Source organism: Sus scrofa, chromosome 2 (assembly GCF_054392235.1).
Source record: "Sus scrofa isolate SSC_HxYL_T2T_F1_AM1 chromosome 2, Sscrofa_HxYL_maternal_Yorkshire_Landrace_v2.0, whole genome shotgun sequence".
NCBI lineage: Eukaryota > Metazoa > Chordata > Mammalia > Artiodactyla > Suidae > Sus > Sus scrofa.
The window spans coordinates 52,528,133-52,551,097 of NC_139384.1; the positions used below are offsets into that span (position 1 = coordinate 52,528,133).

Below are 22,965 nucleotides of genomic sequence, written 5' to 3' on the forward strand. Positions count from 1 at the left end.
CTGCGTCCTCGTGGATCCTAGTCAGGTTTGTTTCTTCTGAGTCACGATGAAATACCTGGTTTCTGGTCCTAATAAAAAGATACAGTTACAGTAATCAAGAAATGTGATACTGGCACAAAGATAGAGACCTATCAATGGACTAGAAAAAAGAGAATTAAGTAATACATCTCCATGGAGTTCCCATCGTGATTCAGTGGAAACGAATCTGACTAGCACCCATGAGGACTCAGGTTCAGTCCCTGGCTTCACTCAGTGGGTTAAGATCCGGTGTTGCTGTCACCTGTGGTGTACATCACAGGTACGTCTCAGATCTGGCATTGCTGTGGCTGTAGCATATGCTGGCAGCTACAGCTTTGATTTGATCCCTAGCCTGGAAACCTCCATATGCCATAGGTATGGGCCTTAAAAAATGTAGTATGTGTACCTCAAAGGGGTACATTTTATTTATGGAAATTATATCTCATTAAAACTGATGTTTAAAAAATTTGGGATATAGCTAAAGTGGTACTTAGAGAAAAATTTTTGCCTTTAAAAGGTTGTATATACTAAGATGAAAAATATGAATTAATGATTTAAGTTTCCATCTTTAGTTATAAAATGATCACATTAAATCCGAGGTGGCATATAGAAGGAAGTAAACAATAAAGATAAGATTAGAAATCAATAAAATAGGAAAACATCAAAGATAAGAGAGAAATAGTTTTCCAAATTTTGGGGGGAGGGAAATCTCGAAACTTGAAGATGTCATTGTCAATTCTAATAAAATCCACAATTACGTAGACAAAAGTTACTGATAATAGCAACAAAAGAGCTAATATCACCATATATTCTACTAATATTCAGAAGAAAATAAAGAAATGTATGACCGTCTTTATGCCCATAAAATTGAGAATTTAGATGTAAGGGACAAATTTCTTGAAAAAAAAATAGAACTTACTAAAACCTAAATTGAAAGAGAAATCTGATCAGCTCACTATCTAGTATAGAAATTGAATTAATTATCAAAACCCTTTCTACAGGGAAATCTTCAGGTCCAGATGGTTCAGTCATGAATTCTTTCATACATGTAGGAAGAAATAATACTAATTTTACTCAAACTCAGAAAATAGAGGAGACAGAGGAGGGAACAATTCCCAAATTATTCTTTGGAGGTCACCATAACCCTCACACCTAAATAAATAAGGAAGTTAAAAGAAAATTGTGGACTGCTATCCCTCATGAATGCATATGTGCAAATACTTGCCCAAATATTTGTACATCAAATCTCTAGCAATATTTAAAAAGTATAATATATCACGATTCATCATAATCAAGTGGAGATTTACCCTTGAATGCAAAGTTTATTTAATATTTGGAAACCAGTCACTGTAATTTATCATATAAACTCCAATAAAAGACAAAGTGACCCTGTATATGGTTGTTTCAATAGAAGCAGTAAAAACATGTAAAAGAATTGAACACTCATTCATAATGAGAAAAATTCCCCTTTTTATAAGTACTGTAAGTATACTTCTCTAATTTGATATAGGTCATCTTCAAAAAACTTAGAGCTAACATCCTACTTTATGGAATAATATTGAAACAATTTCCCATTAACGTTGGGGACTTAACAAAGATGTCCACTCTGAACATCGCTTTGTTTTTCCATAGGGTGAAACAAAGGAATGGCGTAACTATTGGAAAAGAAGAAGTAAAACCATCTTTATTTGCAAATAAAGATGTATTTAGAAAATTATGATCTACAAAGCAATTACTAGAACTAAGTGAATTTTTACCAAGGTCTCAGTATACAAAGCTAGTATAATAAAGATAAATTCTCTTTCTGTACTTTAGTGGCCTTAAGTAGAAAAGGCATTAAATAAATTCCAACTTTTAACAGTTTCTAAACAGATGAAATACTTTGGATTAATTTAAGAAAACACACACAAGACCTCTATTTGAAAACTCCAAAACATTGTTTTGATTAATTTAAGAAGATAAAGCAATAGATAAATGATGTTCATGGATTGGATTTCATAGCATTTCAACATTCTTCTTGTTTTAATCTATTGTTTCAGTATAGCTCCAAACACAATAATCCCCGTGGAATTTTTGGGTAAAAGTTAGCAAGATGGTTGTAAAATTTATATAGAAATTCAAAGGACTTAGAACAACTGAAAAGTGTTGAAAGAGAAAAAGCTGAAGGATTCTATTCTGTAATTTCAAGAATTTATAAAGTTGTAGAAATCAGGACAATGTTGTATTAACATAATATGTGTGTATGTATATACATATATATATACATATACATATACATGTGTGTATGTACACACACACACACACACATTTATATATATATATAAAATAAATCAATGGAACAGAATAGAGAATCCAGAAAAAGTCCCGCACTTGAAAAACCAGTTGATTTTGCCCAAGGAGACAAAGCAATTCAGCTAGTGAAAGGAATACCCTTTAGCTAGTGAGGCTAGAATGCCAAAGACACCAATCAGTTATGAAGGATTTTAGACCTAAATTAAAAAGTTAGAATTATAAAGCTTTTAATAAGAGGCTTAGAAGAGTATTTTTGCTACCTTGGGTAGGATACTCAGTACAGGGCAAACAATAATCATAAAAGAGAAAACTGTTAAGTTAGACTTCTTCAAAGTTTCTCACCAACAGCCACAGTTAAGAAAATGAACATTTATTTTGGTGCATGGTGTGAGGGTGTGTTCTAGTTTCATTGATTTGCATGCAGCTGTCCAGGTTTCCCAGCAATGCTTGCTGCAAAGACTGTCTTTTCCCCGTTTTATATTCTTGCCTCCTTTGTCAAAGATTAATTGACCAAAGGGGTCTGGATTTATTTCTGGGTTCTCTGTTCTGTTCCATGGGTCTGTCTGTCTGTTTTGGTACCAGTACCATACTGTCTTAATGATTGTGGCTTTGTAATATTGCCTGAAGTCTGGGAGAGAGAGGCCTCCTGCTTGGTTTTTGTTCCTCAGGATTGCTTTGGCAATTCTGGTTTTTTTGTGGTTCCATATGAATTTTTGGATTGTTCATTCTAATTCTGTGAAACATGTCATGGGTAATTTGATAGGGATTGCATTGACGTATATTGCTTTGGGTAGTATGGCCATTTTTACAAAATAAACACAAAATGTCTGAAAGATTTAAATGTAAGACAAGACACCATCAAACTCCTGGAAGAGAACAGAGGCAAAACATTCTCTGACATCAACCTTACAGATGTTTTCTCAGGTCAGTCTCCCAAAGCAACAGAAATAAAAGCCAAAATAAACCAATGGGACCTAATCAAACTGACAAGCTTTTGCACAGCAAAGGAAACCAAAAAGAAAACATAAAGACAACTTGTAGAATGGGAGAAATAGTTTCAAATGATGCAATTGACAAGGATCTAATCTCTAAAATATACAAACAACTTATACAACTCAACAGCAAAAAAGCCAACCACCGAATGGAAAAATGGGTAAAAGACCTGAATAGACATTTCTCCAAGGAAGATATATAGATGGCCAACAAGCACTTGAAACAATGCTCAACATCACTGATTATTAGAGAAATGCGAATCAAAACTACCATGATATACCACCTCACACCAGTCAGAATGGCCATCATTAATAAGTCCACAAGTCACAAATATTTAGGGGGTATGGAGAAAATGGAACCCTCCTGCACTGCTGGTGGGAATGTAAACTGGTACAACCACTATGGAGAACAGTATGGAGGTACTTTAGAAATCTATACATAGAACTACCATATGACCCAGCAATCCCACTCTTGGGCACATATCTGGACAGAACTCTCCTTAAAAAAAGACACATGCACCTGCATGTTCATTGCAGCACTATTCACAATAGCCAAGACATGGAAACAACCCAAATGTCCACAGATAAATGATTGAATTAGGAAGATGTGGTATATATACACAAAGAAGAACAAAATAATGCCATTTGCAGCAACATGGATGGAACTAGAGACTCTCATCCTGAGTGAAGTAAGTCAGAAAGAGAAAGACAAATACCATATGATATCACATATCTGGAATCTAATATACAGCACAAATGAACCTTTCCACAGAAAAGAAACTCATGAAACTGGAGGATAGACTTGGGGAGGGAGTGGGGTAAACTGGGAGCTTGGGGTAAATAGATGCAGAATGTTGCCTTCGAGATGGATCAGTAATGGGATCCTGCTGTGTAGCACTGGGAATTCTGTCTAGTCACTTATGATGGAACACGTAATGTCAGAAAAAAAAAATGTATACATGTATTATAACTGGGTCACCATGCTGTACAGTAGAAAAAAATATATATAAATAAATGATAAAAAATAGAGTAAAATACATAAAAACATTTTGACTCACTATGCTGTTCACCTGAAACTAATATATAATTTTAGAAAAAGGTACAGTGAAATTATTTTAAATAAAATGAACGGCAAGTGACAGATTAGGCTGAATACTTATAAAACATATATGGCAAAGGATGTGTATATAAAATATCTAAAGAATATTCTACAACTCTATTATAAAAAGAGTGTTTCTAGTGTGACTAGGTTTTGAAAGGACAGCAGATTCCATCTTGGTGTGCTCTCTCACCTTATCTCTCTCTTGAATAACTGGCTTTAGGGGAGGCCAGTTGCTGTATCTTGAGGACTCTCAGTCAGCCTGTGGAGAAGTCCACATGGGGAGTAACTGAGGCCTAGCTCCAGCTGAGAATGAGCTTGGAAGCAGATCTGCAACCCAGGCTTGATAGATTGACTGCATTCTCAGGGCAGACTGTGAGCCAGACCCACCAACAGCTAAGCTACTAGAGTCTGACCCAAAGAAACTGAGGTAATAAGTGTTTGTTGTTTTTAGCTACAATTTGGCGGTAAAAACATGATCCTTAACATGTAGTGCTTAAAGATAGAGTGTCAAAATATGAGGGAAAAACTAATAGAACTACAAGGAGAAATAGATGAATCACCTATTTTAGTTGGAAACTTTAAACCCCTATATTGGAAATGTTTATTTAGATCCATTAGGCAGAAATCAGTAAAGACATAGTTGAGGTCAGCATCATTAGTAAAATAGATTATTATTGTTATTTTTGGCTGCCCCTGCAGCAATGGCAGTTCCCAGGACAGGGACTGAATCAGAGCTGCAGCTGCAACCTACACCACAGCTGTGGCAATTCCAGATCCTAAACCTACTGTTCCACAGCGGGAACTCCAATAAACTAGATTATAAAGGACACCTATAGACTACTTAATCCAGCAGCAACAGAGTACACATTCTTCTCAAGCTCACCAATTGGAATATTTACCAAGATAGATTGCATTTTTGGCTGTAAGGGACACCTTAACAAATTTAAAAGACTGGAAATCATATAGTGTCTATTTTCAGACCACAATGGAATTAAATGAGAAATCAGTAATAGTTGGAAAATCCCAATATAATTGTGAATGAAACAGTGCATTCCTAAATAACACATGGGTCAAAGAAGAAATCTCAAGAGAAATTTTAAAATGTTTTGAACCATTTCAAGTAGCTTAAGGGCTGTAGGTTGAAATAACATTTCTTTGTTCGGATATGTGCTTCTCATCCTAGCAAGTACTTTTTTTTTCTTCTTTCAGACTGTATATAGCTCCCTTATAAAATATTACATGTTAGCATTTATTAGTGCTTATAAGTATTTGGGATAATTTTTTTCAGTTTAGAAAAATATTTAAATTAGTTTTCTAATTGTTACACAATTATAATTTAGTAAGAATAGAAATTGCATGTTCATTATTTATTGGCTTTAAAAATAACTCTAGAAGAGTATTTAGCTTATGTTTATTACATGTAGTTGTATGTGAGAATCAGATTCTAAATTTACACATAAAACAAAAATCTTGGGAAATTTTATAAATCTGTAAAGTACAGAGGTAATATAAAATTGAATTTTCAGAATGTTCTTCCTATTGTCATTGGTCTTCATTATAATTAAAATTTCTCCCTATCATCATCAGAAAAAAAAAAAAAAACAAACCTCAAGGAATTCACGTTGTGGCTCAGCAGTAACGAATCTGACTAGTATCTATGAGGATGTGGGTTCAATTCCTGGCCTTGGTCAGTGGGTTAAGGATCCAGTGTTGCCATGAGCTGTAATGTAGTTAGCAGACACAGCTGGGATCTGGTGTTGCTGTGGCTGTGGCGTAGGCTGGCAGCTGCAGCTCTGATTTAACCCCTAGCATGGGAACTTCCATGTGCCGCTAGGGTGGCCCTGAAAAGCAAAAAACAATAAAAACAACAGCAACAAAAAACCCAAGCTAATCTTACATATAAAGCAGCTGGTTCTTTCAGTGTTAGAAGAAACTGATTTATTTTTCTTCCAGCTCAGCACTGGATGGAGTTGTTAAGGATATTTTGAGTTCATGGTAATTGAAAATTATAAATTGCAGCTTAAACACTTGAATCATACACAGTACAAAAATCCCCCCCCCCCATCCCAGGACTTCCTGAATTGAAGTTAAATATGTGGAAAAGAGGTTTTTGTTTCTCATCTTATGTTTATTCTAGGGTATAATCTCACAGAGTGGAATATTAGATAGGTTTGCCCACAGTACATTGATGATAAGTTCTCTCTCTCTCTTTTTCACTCTCTTGCTCACCTCCCCTCCACTTCTGTAAGCTAAGTTTATTTAGTTTAATTCCTGAATTTAAAAAATGTGGAGAACAAAATAATGCCATTTGCAGCAATATGGATGGAACTAAAGACTCTCATCCTAAGTGAAGTAAGTCAGAAAGAGAAAGACAAATACCCTATGATATCACTTATATCTGGAATCTAATATACAGCACAAATGAACCTTTCCACAGAAAAGAAAATCATGGACATGGAGACTGGTAGTTGCCAAAGGGGAGGGGGAGGGAGTGGGATGGATTGGGAATTTGGGGTTGATAGATGCAAACTATTGCCTTTGGAGTGGATTAGCAATGAGATCCTGCTGTATAGCACTGGGAATTATATCTAGTTACTTATGATGGAGCATGATAATGTGAGAAAAAAGAATGTATACATGTATGTATAACTGAGTCAGCATGCTGCACAGCAGAATATTGACAGAACACTGTAAACCAGCTGTAATGGAAAAAATAAAAATCATTGTAAGGAAAAAAAACATTTAGATATGCCATTTCCTTATACTAACCTTTAATGGTTGTTCTTTGCTTCTAATTCATGTCCTTTCATTTCTATCACAGAAATTATGGCTTCAGTACAGGTTGCAATTAGAATTAAATAGGAGAATTAGTTTTCTGGTTCTGAAACGTTAGACCTGTTTCTATAAAAGATATCTGTGATAGATAATATGAGTTACATGATTACGTGGTAGCACTGGCAGTGACTTATGATACCTCTTTCTCATGTTTGTATAAGAAAGTTAAGTCCTATTTTAGAGTAGGCCAGAGTTTTCACATATAACTTCATACTTGAGTTAATCACAGCTGTATGTAGGTTGCAAAAATGTCAGCTTAGGCCCTGTACTCACAGATCTCTACTTTTTAGAATAAGATATTTTAAAACTAAATAGAGCCATAAAAATTATCTACTTTCTAGGAAAAAATAAAACCACTTGGTGTTATTATTTCTAATGAAAAAAAGTAGAATATTAGTTATGCTCTGGGTTACTAAAGTAAGTATTTTTCTAGGGCTTTCGACGCTTACTATTCTCTTAGGATTTATTATTTTAATTTCTGTTCCTTAAAATTACTGACTTCGCTTTTACTCTGCTTTTGTGTGTGATTTGAAAACTTATTTTTAAAAATATTTTCTTTGAATTATGTTTGAGTTAATTTTTCCTCTAGGGTTGAATTTTATTATATTTGGTAATTTTGAAATTTTAATTCTAAATTCTTTATAAATTAGTTTTATAATACAAATAAACTAACCTTTTGCTTGAGTATGCCAAATTGGGCTAATATCCTCTGGAACTCTTCCAAATAAGAGAAACATAGAAGCAAAAACTCCCTAGAAATTTATCATGAACTGAAACTTCATCATAACCAACAGTTTCATGCTTCATTAAAATATATCTCCTTCTGCAGCAAAAAACCAAAAATATGCACTGGGTCACCTAGAAAATGTTGAATGCCTTCCATGTCCGTAGGGCTAACACTTTTTGAAAGGAGAAAAAAAGATGATATATAGGTTCTCCTCTCTTGCTCATTCTCAGAGTTGTATTTTAATTGAAAACCTTAAATAGTATTTTTTTGTATTTATTATGTATACTTGGTGTTATTCCTGAGTACTTAACTTATTTGGAAACATTCATTTTAGTTCATTGAGTCTTTATGGAGCACTTTCTTTAGGTATAGAATTATACTAAACAATATAGATAACTTTCAGTTAATACGCAACTGTTGGGGTGACAAGCCTACTTGTAAGAAATTGAATACAGAATATGACATATTGTATAGTCAGTGATGGATAGAGGTTAGAATAGTTTTGGTAAACTTTATATGGAGGAGGGTAGAGAGGTAGAGAAATGACACATCTTGAAAACTATGGACAAGTTTATAGGGAAGTTTGTGTTATTTTTGATCTGGAGATTTCTTCCTTAGCTCCTTTAGAATCTATTGTTTGTGCCACTCATTTGGAACCAAGTGGTTAGTTTGTATTGTGTTTGCCTTTTAACATTTACCTATCTAGTTCCAAATTTAATTGTATCCCCCCAAAGTGAGGATAATATTACACTTCATTACTTAATTTATAGCATAATATGTTGTATATAGTAGTTATATAATCTCTTAAAGGTATATTGATGAGTTTCCAATAATTATTTCTCAAATACTATTTTCTTTTGTGAGAAGTGCCATAACATAAAAGTCAGTTTCTTCGTAGAAGCTACCTTTCCCCCTAATTTCCACTCCAGGGCTGAAAATTCAAGAAGTGGGAGGAAAAGGATATGTATCTGTATCTGTTTTAGTATAGCTGCAAACACTTGGAACTTAGGAAAAGAAAAAACATCTTTGGATTCTTTAATTATATGGGTTCTGATAGTTTTATATGTTCATTTTTCATAGTAAATTTATATCTACTAAGTAGGCATAGTCCTTCTTACTTGGGACAGTGTTTGATTGAGACCTGTCAATTCTTCATTCACTAAGTTTATTTATCTCATTGTGGTAAAATATATATAACAAAATTTACCATTTTAACCATTTTTAATGTAAAGTTCAATGGCATTAAATATATTCACATGTTGTGTAGCTATCACTAATATCTATCTCTAGAACTTTTTTTTTTATCATCTCTTACAGAAACTCATTGAAAAATTAACTTCTCATTCTACCCATCTCTCCCTGCCTCTGGTAATCATTATACTATTTTCTGTCTCTGTGAATTTGACTCTCTGGATATTTCTGTAAGTGGAATTAATACAATGTATGTCCTTTTGTATCTGAATATTTCACTTAGCATTTTCAGGGTTCATTCATGTTATAGTGTGTATCACATTTAAATTCCTTTTTAAGGCTGAAGAATAATTCCATTTTTATATACTACATTTTGTTTATCTATTCATTCATTGGTAAACATTTGGGTTGTTTCTACCTTTGGCCATGTGAAAAACACTGCTGTGAACATTGGTATACTCACTATTTTTTTTTTATTAAAGTATAGTTGATTTACTATGTTGTGCTAATTTCTAATGTATATTAGAGTGACTCAGTCATATATGCATTCTTTTTCAAACATACTATTTTCCATCATGGTCTATCCCAGGAGATTGGATATAATTCCTTGTGCTATATGTAGGACCTTATTGTCTAGCCATTCTAAATGTAATAGTTTCCATTTTCTAACGCCAAACTTCCAGTCTATCCTCTCCCTCTCCTCTCCCCCTTGGCAGCCACAGGTCTGTTCTCCATGTCTGTGAGTCTGTTTCTATTTTGTAGATAGGTTCATTTGTGGATTATTTTAGATTCCACATATAATTATTTGTCCATCTTTTCATGTGCCTACTGGCCGTCTGTCTGTCTTCTTTCAAGAAATGTCCATTTAGGTCTTTTGTTCATTTTTCTATTGGATATTTTTTTGTTGTTGAGTTATATGGGTTGTTTGTATATTTTGAAGATTAAGCCCTTGTGGGTTGCATTATTTGCAATATTTTCTTCCATTCCATAGGTTGTCTTTTCATTTTTTTTTTTTTATGGCTTCCTTTGCTTTGCAAAAGCTTGTAAGTTTGATTAGGTCCCATTTGTTTATTTTTGTTTTTATTTCTGTTGCTTTGGGAGACTGACCTAAGGAAACATTTATACATTTTATGTTAGAGATTGTTTTGCCTATATTCTCTTCTGGGAGTTTTATGGTATCGTGTCTTACGTTTAAATGAAGGAGAAAAATCATTTGACCATCAATAGATGCAGAAAACACATTTGATAATATTCAGTAGCCATTTGTGATAAAAACCCTTGACACAGATGGTGTAGAGGGAATGTACCTCAATATAGTAAAAGCCATTATGATAAGCTTACAACTAATATCAGCAGTGAAAAGGTGAAAGTTTTTCCTCTAAAAATCAGGAACAAGACAAACATGCCCACTCTTGCCACTTTTATTCAACGTAGTATTGGAAGTCATAGCCAGAGCAAGAAAAAGGACATAAAAGACCTCCAAATTGGAAAGGAAGAAATGGAACTATCACTATTTGAAGGTGACATGATATTATATATATATAACCCAAAAAACTGTTAAAACTATTAAAACAAATTCAGTAAAGTTGTAGGATACAAAATCAATACACAAAAATCTGTTGTATTTCTATACACTATAGCAAATTATCTGAAAGAGAAATTAGGAAAACTTTATGCTCATTTCAAAAAGAATAAAGAATATACTCAAATTAGGAAAAATTTATACTCATATCAAAAAGAATAAAATACCTAAGAATAAAAGTAGCCAAGGAGATGAAAGTCCTATATTTGGAAACAAGACATTAATGAAAGGAATCAAAGACAAGAGTAAATGGAAAGATATTCCATGCTCATGGATTAGAAGAATCAATATTGTTAAAATGTCCATACTACCCAAACCAATTCACAGATTCAATGCAGTTGTATCAAAATTCCATGTCATTTGTCACAGAAATAAAACAAATAATGATGAAATTTATATGGAATCAGGAAAGACTTTGAATAGCCAAAGCAACCTTGAGAAAGAAGAACAAAGCTGGATACATTATGCCCCCTAATTTCAAACTATGTTGCAGAGGTATAGTCATTAAAATAGTATGCTCTTGGCATACAAACAGATTCATAGATTAATGGAATAGAGTATAGAGAAATAAACCCACACATGTAGAGTCAGTTAATTATGACAAAGGAACCAAGATTGTACAATGGCGAAAGTACAGTTTCTTCAGTAAATGGTGTTAGGAAAACTGGACAGCCGCTTGTAAAGAATGAAACTGTACACCATATACAAATATTAACTCAATATGGATGAAAGACCTGAGACTGTAAAATTCCTGGAGGAAAACCTAGGTGGTCAGCTCCTTGACACAAATCTTAGTGATGATTTTTTGAAACTGACACTAAAAGCAAAAGCAACAAAAACAAATATAAATAAGGGGGGGGACTACGTAAAACCAGAAAGCTTCTTCATAGCAAAGAAAACCATCAACAAATTGAAGAGGCAGCCTACTGAATGGGAGAGAATATTTACAAATCATGTGTTTGCTAATGGGTTAATATCCAAAATACATAAAGAACTCCAACAAATCAACAGCAAACTTTTAAGTTTTGAGTCGATGCTCTTTTCTATGTTGGGAAGTTTTCTTCTATTCCTAGTTTGATGAGAGTTGTAAATCATAAGTGGATGTCATATTTTTGTCAGGTATTTTCTCTATTGTACAATATTTTTCTTCATTCTCCTTTTTCTTCCTTTTAAATGTGACAGTCCAGTGTTTTATTTATTCATTTATAAATTTTTGTTGAAGTACAGTTGATTTACAATGTTGTATTAGTTTCTGGTGTACAGCAAAGTGATAAATACTTATGTTCTTTTCCACTATGGTTTTTTACAGGAAGTTGAATATAGTTCCCTGTGTTACACAGTAGGATCTTGTTGTTTATCTTTTTTTATGTATATTAATTTGTATTTGCTAATCCCAAATTCCTAATTTATCCCTTCCCTATACCCCTTCCCTTTGGTAACCATAAACTGGTTTTCTTTGTCTGGGAGTCTGTTTCTTTTTTTGTAAAAAAGTTCATTTGAATTATATTTTAGGTTCCATGTATAAGTGATATCATATGGCATTTGTCTTTCTCTTTCTGATGTAATTCACTTAATATCAAAATTTCTAGGTTCATTCTTACTTATGGCTGAGTAATACTCCGTGTGTGTGTGTGTGTGTGTGTCCCCTATCTTCTTATCCATTCCTTTCTTGATGGCTGTTTAGTTTGCTTCCATGTCTTGGCTATAATGCTGCTTTGAAAATTGAAGTGCATTTTTTTTTCTTCTGCTTTTTAGGGCTGCAGCCACAGCATATGGAAGTTCCCAGGCTAGTGGTCGAATCAGAGCTATAGCTGCCAGCCTACACCACAGCCACAGCAACGTGGGATCTGAGCCATAATGGCAACCTACACCACAGCTCCCTGCAACTTCAGATCCTTAACCTACTGAGCGAGGCCAAGGATCAGACCTGCATCCTCTTGGATACTAATAAGATTTGTTTCCACTGCGCCACAACAGGAACTCCCTGAAGTTCATTTATATTTTCAAATTTGAGATTTCTCTACATATATGCCCAAGAATGGGTTCATTCTCTTGATTTGAGGAATTACACTGATCACTTTTCAAATATTGAATTAGTGCTTAATTTTCAGGAAAATTATACTTATTTGGATGTAGCATTCTTTTTATATATTGCTGGGTACAGTTTGCTAATATTTTGTTTGGAATTTTTCATTTATATTTGTAAAATCACTACTCTATTACCTGAGAGCCACTATCTTAAAAACTTTTACTTTATATTTTTTTCTCTCCATTAAAAAATTTGATTTTGGCAGGAGATTAACTCTAGTCCCTCTAGATACTAAGTTATTCATCTTGGTCCATCATTTGCTTTTCACCTGTTTTATTGTCCTTTCTAAATGGTGAGCTCTTGAAGGGAAGATAGCTTTTGTACCCCTTATATTATGTGGTATAGGGCCTTGTATATATTATGTATTTATTGTGCTTATTATGAATTTGGGTTATTGCTGGGGTTTACTTGAACTGAATGGAAGAGAAAGAGAAAGCAGAAGAGTAAAGCCACCATCTGGTTGCATTTCCTGCTTCTCAAATGAATGCTTCTTGGAACCTGGTAATAGAATTTCTATGCTCTACTTCCATCTGACAACTGTCTCTCATAGCTGGGTTACTGGAACTACCTCCTCAGCTTATACCATACATCATCCAACCCAGCTGGTACATTTAGCCTTAGCTTTTACTAGAATGCATAATTGGATATATTTGTAAGATGTTGCGAGGGAGAGAAATATATGGGGAAATTACAGATTGGAAACAATCTCAAAAAATTTATCTTGATTTGCTGACTCCACATTATCCAGTTTCATTATTAATCTGAGGATTTAGTTTTCTTTTATTCTCAGAATTTTTTAACAATTATTATTTCTTCATCATGTCTTTTAGTCCTTTTTTCTTAAACTCACGTTATATGAATATCAGAGCCTTTCAATCTGCCTTATGTCTTTTAGCTGTGGTTTCAATTAAATTTTTTTTCTGATTCTCTATGCTGAGAATTCTGTTGTCTTCATTTTACCTAGAGAAGAGTTTATTTTATCTATTGATTTAAAAAATTTCAGTGAGTAACTATTTTTTGTTTTCAAGTTTTCTAATTAGGTTCTCTTCATACCTAGATTTCTCTCCCTGCTTTTGTTTTCATTATTTTTTGTTTATTTTCAGTTGAAATTTTACTTTATCTCCTTGAACATTCTGTATGAACTGAGTTTTAAAGTCTTTATTTCTCTAAAATTATTTTCATACTGAGTAAATTCTTTGATTATTGATTTTCCTAGCTGTAATCTTTAGCGCTGGATTTCTCGTATGATTTTGCGTATTGGTTTACTGCTCATTTTGAATGGGAGTTATTTTTCTGCTGTTCTTTTTCTCTCTTCTTCCTCCCTCTCTGCTTATACCTGCCAGTCTCTAGATACTAAGTTAATTTTCTCTTTGACCCTCTTTGTTCCCACTCTAGAACCAAGTCTTATTCCAGAATTTCAGTGATTCTATTACAAGTTAAGTTGGAGATAAGACAGAATAATTCAGTACTTTGATTCATTTTCTGGTACTAGGTTGGTAGGTTGTCAGCCCCCCTCCCCCTACCCCAACCTCAGGCAGAAATTTTTCTGAAAGCCCTAGGTGAAGGTTGACTACTGTGTATATGTGTGTGTGTGTACGTGCACACATGTACACGCTCGCTAACTGGTGCCTGTGCATTTACTCGCCTTCTTTCTTTCTTTTTTTTTTTTTTTTTGCCTTTTAGGGCTGCACCTGTGGCATATGGAGGTTCCCAGGCTAGGGGTCCAATGGAGCTACCGCTGCTGGCCTACACTGCAGCCTCAGCAATGCCAGATCTGAGCTGTGTCTGAGACCTACACCACAGCTCACAGAACGCTGGATCCTTAACCCACTGAGTGAAGCCAGGGATCGAACCCTGAACCTCTTGGTTCCTAGTCGGATTTGTTTCCACTGTGCCACGACAGGAACTCCTGTTTTTTTCGTTTGTTTGTTTTTTGTTTTCTCGCTTCCTTTCTTGAACCAGCTCTTTGCTTAAGAGAGGCAAGGGCTAGTATGATGCTGATCTCTGTTATTCCTATTTAAGACCTATAATCAGCAGGTCTTTAGCCAAATTTGTTTTTTTTTTTTTTTTTTTTTTTCTTTTTGGTCTTTTTGCCATTTCTTGGGCCGCTCCCGCGGCATATGGAGGTTCCCAGGCTAGGGGTTGAATTGGAGCTGTAGTCGCCAGCCTACGCCAGAGCCACAGCAACGCAGGATCCGAGCCTCGTCTGCAACCTACACCAGAGCTCACGGCAACGCCAGAGCGTTAACCCACTGAGCAAGGGCAGGGACCGAACCCGCAACGTCATGGTTCCTAGTCGGATTCGTTAACCACTGCGCCATGACGGGAACTCCTTATGTTGTTTTTTAAACCATTTCTGTTTTATTACTGGTTATTGGAGTTGTTTATCTTGTTTGTGCATTTGGATATATCTTTTTTGTTATCTTTTCATATATTTTATATGTCCTGGCCCTGGTTTCGTTATATAGTCAGTGACTGAAAGTTCACTATTACCTCTTCCTGATTTTAAATCACATTTCTTAGGCTAGTAGTTTTCAGAATAAGTATACAAGGTTTAACTTTTCTTAATTCTCAGTAAACAAAGAAAGGCAAAAGAAACTCAGAATTATAAATTAAATCTTGTTCTTTTATTGTGCCTCTGCAGTTGATAATACATAAGTGGTTTCTTTATAGAGTATTGCTAATGTGTGATTGCTTAGTTTCGTTCTAAATTTTCTTTTCTTTTTCTTTCCTTTCCTTTCCTTTCCTTTCCTTTTCTTTTCTTTTCTTTTCTTTTCTTTCCTTCCTTTCTGTCTTTTTAAGTCCACACCCATGGCATACGGAGGCGGAGGTTCCCAGGCTAGGGGTCTAATTGGAGCTGTTGCTGCTGGCCTATGCCACAGCTCACAGCAACGCCAGATCCTTAACGCACTGAGCGAGGCCAGGGATCAAGTCCACAACCTCATGGCTCCTAGTTGGATTCATTTCCGCTGCGCCACAACGGGAACTCCTCATTCTAAATTTTCTGAATTATTTTTCCATGAGTTTATGCTACCCAAGTCTTCTAAACACTGTTGTACAAAGGGACATTTTTAGCCCTATGAGGTCATGAAGCCTAGCTGGTTGAATCTGGGCACATTATTTAACGTTTCTGTATTTCAATTTCCTCCTTTATAAAACAGGTATAATATCTGATTTTACTATCTTGTTGGGGTAGTTATAAACATTGTGAAAAATAGTAGAGTCACATTTAATAAAGTTTTACTTAGCACCCATTTGGAGAGAGAGACAGTGCTAGGTTCTAGGGAAATAATTGAATAAAACACAGCGCTATGATTACTAATCATACAGTGGGATATACAGTCAGTTTTATAATCAGTTGTAATACAATGTAGTTTGGATAAATGCTCAAAGCAAATATTAAATAATGAATTAAGAGAACCCTAATAAAGGAGCAGTTTAGACTTGAGGAAAAATGAGCAAAACCCTTCACTGAAGTGCTGATTCTTTGATGTTAAGCCCTGGTGCTTTGAAAATGCCAAGGTACCATTGTAAACATGAGACATGCTATTATTTTATTTTATGTTCCGAGCATTTTCCCATGAGCTAATCTGATTGGAGACTACTCAGCTATTTCTTCTTTACCTTTTTTGTTTGCTGTGTAGGTCTGACCTTGCTGATGAATCTTTATTTTTTTTTGGTTCTGATGCTTGGATCTGGGTATGTGTTTGTGATATGTCCCTCAGTGTTTATCTCTTCTGTGAATGACTCATTTAGTTTTTGCATTTTCAAGGTAAAAGCTTTCTCTTTGTATATCTCATTTTTCGATAATGTAATAATCAAAAGGAAGATTTTCCGCTCCAGGCTGCTTTTCAGAGATTGTTACCTCTGACGTTCCAAAGAGACATTCATTTTGCTATTATCCAGATACATTCAGACTGAGCTTTTGCAGTAGAACATTTTGTTCTATTTGCTGTATTTTTTTTTTCCAAGGGACAAAGATAAACAACTTAAACAGATAACCATCTCTGGTTGCTGTATCTAACAATAATATTTAGCAGCCAGTGAATATTCTGCAAGTGTCTTTCTCAGAAAGACTGCATTAAGTAAACTAGTAGTAAATATTCTGGGTGACTGATAGATGATAGAATTTAAAGCCAGCCAACTGCCCATATGAGGCTAAAACATTGTTTTTCGGTTTTGGTAAATAATATTCATCTTGTTTGGACAGGTCTCATCAAAAATAGTGTTAGCATTTCAGACCAAACATATTTTTATAAAACTCACGAGAGTGAAAACCAACAAATTTTGAAATGCCTGAATCATTTCATTAGTTTCTTTAGATGTATATTTTTATTTATTTCCAAATCACAAGTTATACTGTATCCTGTATTTTGAAAAATGTTATTTTTGTGCAGTATTCCAGTCAATACCATTTATAGTAAAATGTGTTGTTTTGCATTGAAATCTCAGCCATGGATTGGTTTAATACTTGGAAACATGGTCATTCGATCCTTGGCTGCCAAAGAATTTCATTACAGGTGTTCTGTGAGGTTTATGTGCTTAATATTTGGCATATCTATATCAGGTATCACTGTGATTTGAAGTGTCATTCCTTTGCAAATTTGTAATACCAATCTAAGGGATGTAGCCATTTTTTGCACACTTGCCTGAGTCTCTACGACATATACAAATATATATTACAGGTTCAGATGTTTTCTTGTATTACTTTATATTCAAGTAACAATGCATCATTGGAATTACCAGAAACACTCAAACATAAACTTCCAGAGAGCAGGGACTTCTATCGTCTTATTCTGTTTTCATGCTTGACACATAATAGTTGTTCAGTAAACTAATTGAATTAATTGTCATCATTGCTTCCATGGCTTACCGAAATCCTGACACATGGGCCCTGGATCCTATCCTTCAGTAATGCCATCTGTCTGGTCTCTATTGTACCAACTTTTATGTCTCAAATGAGAGGTTTCTTCTGTTCCATTCATCAAGTGCTTACTAGAACCCTTAGTAGTACTAGCGATAACAGAGGTGATGAAGGTGATATTGATTGCTAGTATATCTGTGTGCCAGCTATGTGACAGGCCAGAAGTTTTATAATAGTGTTTATTAGCCTTTTGCTATGTCCCAGGTACTATGCTAAGCCACCTGACATGCATTATATCATTTAATCTCATCAGCAAAATATAAGATATTTTTTGTTCAAGAAAAAACTTGAGGTTGAGAGAAATTAGGAAACTTAACCAAAAATCATAACCTATAGTAAGGCCAGAATCAGGACTCATTTTTCTGTCTGGTGCCAAACGTTCAGCCTTCTTTACAAATCTGTTTTTCAGTATATCTGATAAATTGCCATCTAGCTTCTTGTTTAATGTGTCCAGTAAGGGGTTCTAATTCTTTAGGAGATAACAGCTGTTATAATTAAAAGATTTTTCATAATGTTAAGAAAACATTGATATATTTTTCTATAACTTTTAAACTGTTATGTCTTAGTAGTCTTCCAGAGATGTCCAGGATATAATGAATACATCCTTATTAACACTGGGTATATTTAGCAAACTGTACTTAATGTATAGCATAGACATTTGCTGAGCCATAAACATGAAATTTGTTTTAGATAGGTTTAAAATTGTATGTGTCAAATGAACTTACCTATAAAACTCACAGACATAAAGAACAGACTTGTGGTTGCCAAGGGGGAATGGGGGTGAGGGAGGGATAGATTGGGAGTTTGGGATTAGCAGAAGCCAACTGTTATGTACAGAATAGGTAAGCAACAAGGTCCTACTATATTTATTGTCACACAAGGAACTATATTTATTGTCCTGTGATAAACCATAATGGAAAAATATGAAAAAGAAAGTTTCTCTATATAAATTACTTTGCTGTACAGCAGAGATTAACACAACATTGTAGTCAACTATGCTTGAGTAAAATAAACTTAAAAAATTGGGAGTTCCCTTCATGGCTCAGGGGTTACAAACCCGACTAGGATCCATGAAGATGCGGGTCCTACCCTTGACTCCACTCAGTGGGTTAAGGATCTGGCATTGCCATGAGCTGTGGTATAGGTCACAGGTGCGGCTCGGATCTAGCATTGCTTGGCTGTGGTGTGGGCCAGCAGCTGTAGCTCTGATTTGACCCCTAACCTGGGAACTTCCATATGCTGCCAGGTATGGCCCTGGAAAAAACCAAAAAACTAACTTAAAAGACAAAACTGTATGTACGTGATTTAAAAATAAGTCTCTAGAGAGCTTAATGGACATGTTTAAAGATTTCTATATCCTTTAACTAGTCTGTATCTGTATCCATTTCTAGTAAACAGAGAAACGTAATGGAATTCAGAGCAAATGTTTTTTAATCAGCATAAATGAAATCACATAAGATGCTGGTTAAAAGTGGGTGAAGGGATTGCAATGTGAGGAATGTATACCTATTATAAACTTAAAGAGATAGTAAGATCTACACAATTATATCACGTGTGAGATTATTGTAAAATTTTGAGAACATTTTGTTTCTAATATTTGTTTTTCTATTTTATCTTCTTTTCTTAGTCTAACTAGTTTGTTTTGTTTTTAATCCCTCTCTGGATTGTTGATGACATGGTTAGCTGTGTTTTGTTTAGCTGATCATTTCCTATAGGACAGACCTTTCTAAGAAGAATATTGGTTTAGACATCATTTCAACATTTATGTTTTTGATACTTACTACGTGTCATATAGGGTGCTAAGGCATTGGGCAAGGCAGAATATAGGTGGAGTTCTCGCCTCAGTTTTCTTTTCTTTATGTGTGTAGATAAATGAAAATATCAAAATAGAGAGCCATGAGCTTTCATGTAGTCATTATCCATCTGCAACAGTCATTAACTTTAGGTCATTCTTTTTCTTACATATAAGCCCTATCCACTCACCAGCCTCACACTCTCTCAGTTGGATTGTTTTGAAACAAACCACAGATGTTAATTGGGCCATATGAAACTGTCTATATCCATCCATTTTTTACCTACAAAAATGCTAATTCCATATGGCTCAACTTAATATCATTTCATTCATAAATATTTCAGTATGTATTTCTAAAAGATAAAACTCTTTTGTCTTTTTTTGTTTGTTAGCACAACTGTAATGTCATTATCCTGTCTAAAAAAATAGCAGCAATTTCTTAATATCACCAAATACCAAGTCTTCATATTTCCTTACTTGTGTATATGTTTTTGCATCTTGATCTTTCACTATCTTTTAGATGCTTGGATCAACATCTAAATTAGGTCCACATATTGGTTTTAATTTATAGGTTTTTTTAAATCTTTCTTAATTGATAGTTTTCTTTGCTCCCTGATTTTCCCTGCAAGTTATTTGTTGAAGAAACTGGTGTTTCTTAATTTCAGTTTAGTAAGGAATTTAATAATTTTAATAATTTAAAAATTTAAACTAATTTTAATAATTTTACTTCAGTTTCATGAGGAATATAGGAAACACATAAGTATAACTCAGAATATATAAAAGCTACTTAATTTTTTTTATCAAGGTGTAGTTGATTTACAATGTTATAGTAGTTTTAGATGTACAACATAGTGATTGACTATTTTTATAGGGTATATTTCATTTAAAGTAATTATAAAACTATTGGCTATCCTCCCTGTCCTGTGAAATATACATGTATAGCTTATTTATTTTATAGTTTCTCTCTCTTAATCCCATACCTCTATTTACCACCCCCCTTCCCACTGGTAACCACAAGTTCTCTACATTTGTGAGTCTATTTCTGTTTTGTTATACTCATTCATTTTAGTTTTTATTTTAATTTGTTTTTGGAAGGGGAATGGAGGAACACACCTGTGGCATATGGAAGTTCCCAGGCTAGGGGTCGAATTGGAGCTACAGCTGCTGATCCATGCCACAGCCACAGCAATGAAGGATCCAAGCCATACCTGCAGTCTATACCACAGCTCCCAATGCCAGGTCCTTAACTCACTGAGTGGAGCCAAGGATCAAACACGCATCCTCATGGATACTAATAGGGTTCATTTCCGCTGAGCCACAACAGGAAGTCCTTGTTTTAGTTTTTAGATTCCACATATAAATAACATACACTAATTTATCTATCTCTGTCTCACCTGTTTCACCAAACATAACAGTGTTGATAGGAATGGAAATTAGTGTAGCCGCTATGGAGAACAGCATGGAGATTCCTCAAAAAACTAAAAATAGAACTACCATATGATTGAGCAATTCCACTCATGGGTGTGCATCCAAAGGAGATGAAAACATTGCTTTAAAAAGATGCATGCACCCCAGGGTTCATTGCAGCATTATTTATAATAGCCAAGATATGGAAACAATTAAGTGTCCATCAAGAGATGAATGGATAGAGAAGATGTGTATTTTCATATGTATAACAAACCTGCTCAGACTCTAAAAACCTAAGTATCATTCTGGATACTCCTCTTGCCCTCACATACCATATCCATCCCATTAATTGCACCTTCAAAATGATCTATTAATTTTTTCCATCCCCAACACTTTGAGCACAGTCCTAAGTGCCATTATCTCTTTCCTGGATAATTGTAGTAGCCTTGAAAAGGTAATATTTATATTCATGATGAAAATTTTTGAAAAGATTAAAAAGGGAAATGTCCTCTGTATGACCCTCCAGAGGCAGTTTCTTGGGTTTAATTTCGGAGATAATCCCATTAATATCCAGCCACACTTGGTTACCCATCTGGAGAAAATGCTGTTGTTGCCCTGCCCTTTCTTCCTCAATACCTTACCTATCATGAGCACCTTCCATTTCTATGCATGTTTTCCTGGTGTCAGACTGCCAGCACATACGATTTTTAACTTGGAAGGGCTTCTTTTTTTTCTCTCTCTTTTTTTTTTTTTTTCTAGTGTACAGCATGGTGACCCAATTACACATACATGTATACATTCTTTTTTCTCACATTATCATGTTCCATCATAAGTGACTAGACATAGTTCCCAGTGCGACACAGCAGGACCTCATTGCTAATCCATTCTAAAGACAATAGTCTGCATCTATTAAACCCAAGCTTAGTCCACCCCACTCCCTCCCCCTCCCCCTTGGCAACCACAAGTCTATTCTCCAAGTCCCTAGTTTTCTTTTCTGTAGAAAGATTCCTTTGTGCTGTATGTTAGATTCCAGAGATAAGTGATATCATATGGTATTTGTCTTTCTCTTTCTGACTTAACTTCACTCAGGATGAGAGTCTCTAGTTCTATCCATGTTGCTGCAAATAGCATTATTTTGTTCTTTTTAATGGCTGAGTAGTATTCCATTGTGTACATATACCACATCTTCCTAATCCAATCATCTGTCTGTGGACATTTGGCTATTGTGAATAGTGCTGCAATGAACATGCAAGAAAGTTTTGTCCAGGTATATGCCGAAGAGTGGGATTGCTGGGTCATATGGTAGTTCTGTGAATAGTTTTCTAAGGTACCTCCATCTGTGTGTCTTCCTTGGAGAAATGTCTATTCAGGTCTTTTACCCATTTTCCCACTGGGTTGTTGGCTTTTTTTCTGTTGAGTTGTATAAGTTGTTTGTATATTTTAGAGATTAGGCCCTTGTCAGTTGCATCATTTGAAACTATTTCTCCCATTATGTAAGTTGTCTTTTTGTTTTCTTTTTGGTTTCCTTTGCTGTGCAAAAGCTTGTCAGTTTGATTAGGTCCCATTGGTTTATTTTGGCTTTTATTTCTGTTGCTTTGGGAGACTGACCTGAGAAAACATCTGTAAGGTTGATGTCAGAGAATGTTTTGCCTCTGTTCTCTTCCAGGAGTTTGATGGTGTCTTGTCTTATATTTAAGTCTTTCAGCCATTTTGAGTTTATTTCGTGCGTGGTGTTAAGGGGGTGTTCTAGTTTCATTGATTTATGTGCAGCTGTCCAGGTTTCCCAACAGTGCTTGCTGAAAAGACTGTATTTTTCCCATTTTATGTTCTTGCCTCCTTTGTCAAAGATTAATTGTCCATAGGTGTCAGGGTTTATTTCTGGGTTCTCTATTCTGTTTCATGTGTCTGTTTGTCTGTTTTGGTACCAGTACCACACTGCCTTGATGTCTGTGGCTTTGTAATATTGCCTGAAGTCTAGGAGGTGGATGCCTCCTGCTTGGTTTTTGTTCTTCAG

At 34.8% G+C, this 22,965-nt stretch overlaps 1 protein-coding gene and 1 long non-coding RNA gene across 10 annotated transcripts in view; both read left to right on the top strand.

Annotated features, from left to right (window-relative positions):
* The window catches only part of SBF2 (SET binding factor 2), a 451,285-nt gene that overhangs the window by 165,992 nt on the left and 262,328 nt on the right, over positions 1 to 22,965 (top strand). The window lies entirely within an intron of this gene.
* On the top strand, positions 14,543 to 18,687 carry LOC146405386 (uncharacterized). The gene is made up of 2 exons (XR_014837307.1): positions 14,543 to 14,701; positions 15,125 to 18,687. It is a non-coding gene; the product is annotated as an uncharacterized LOC146405386 (long non-coding RNA).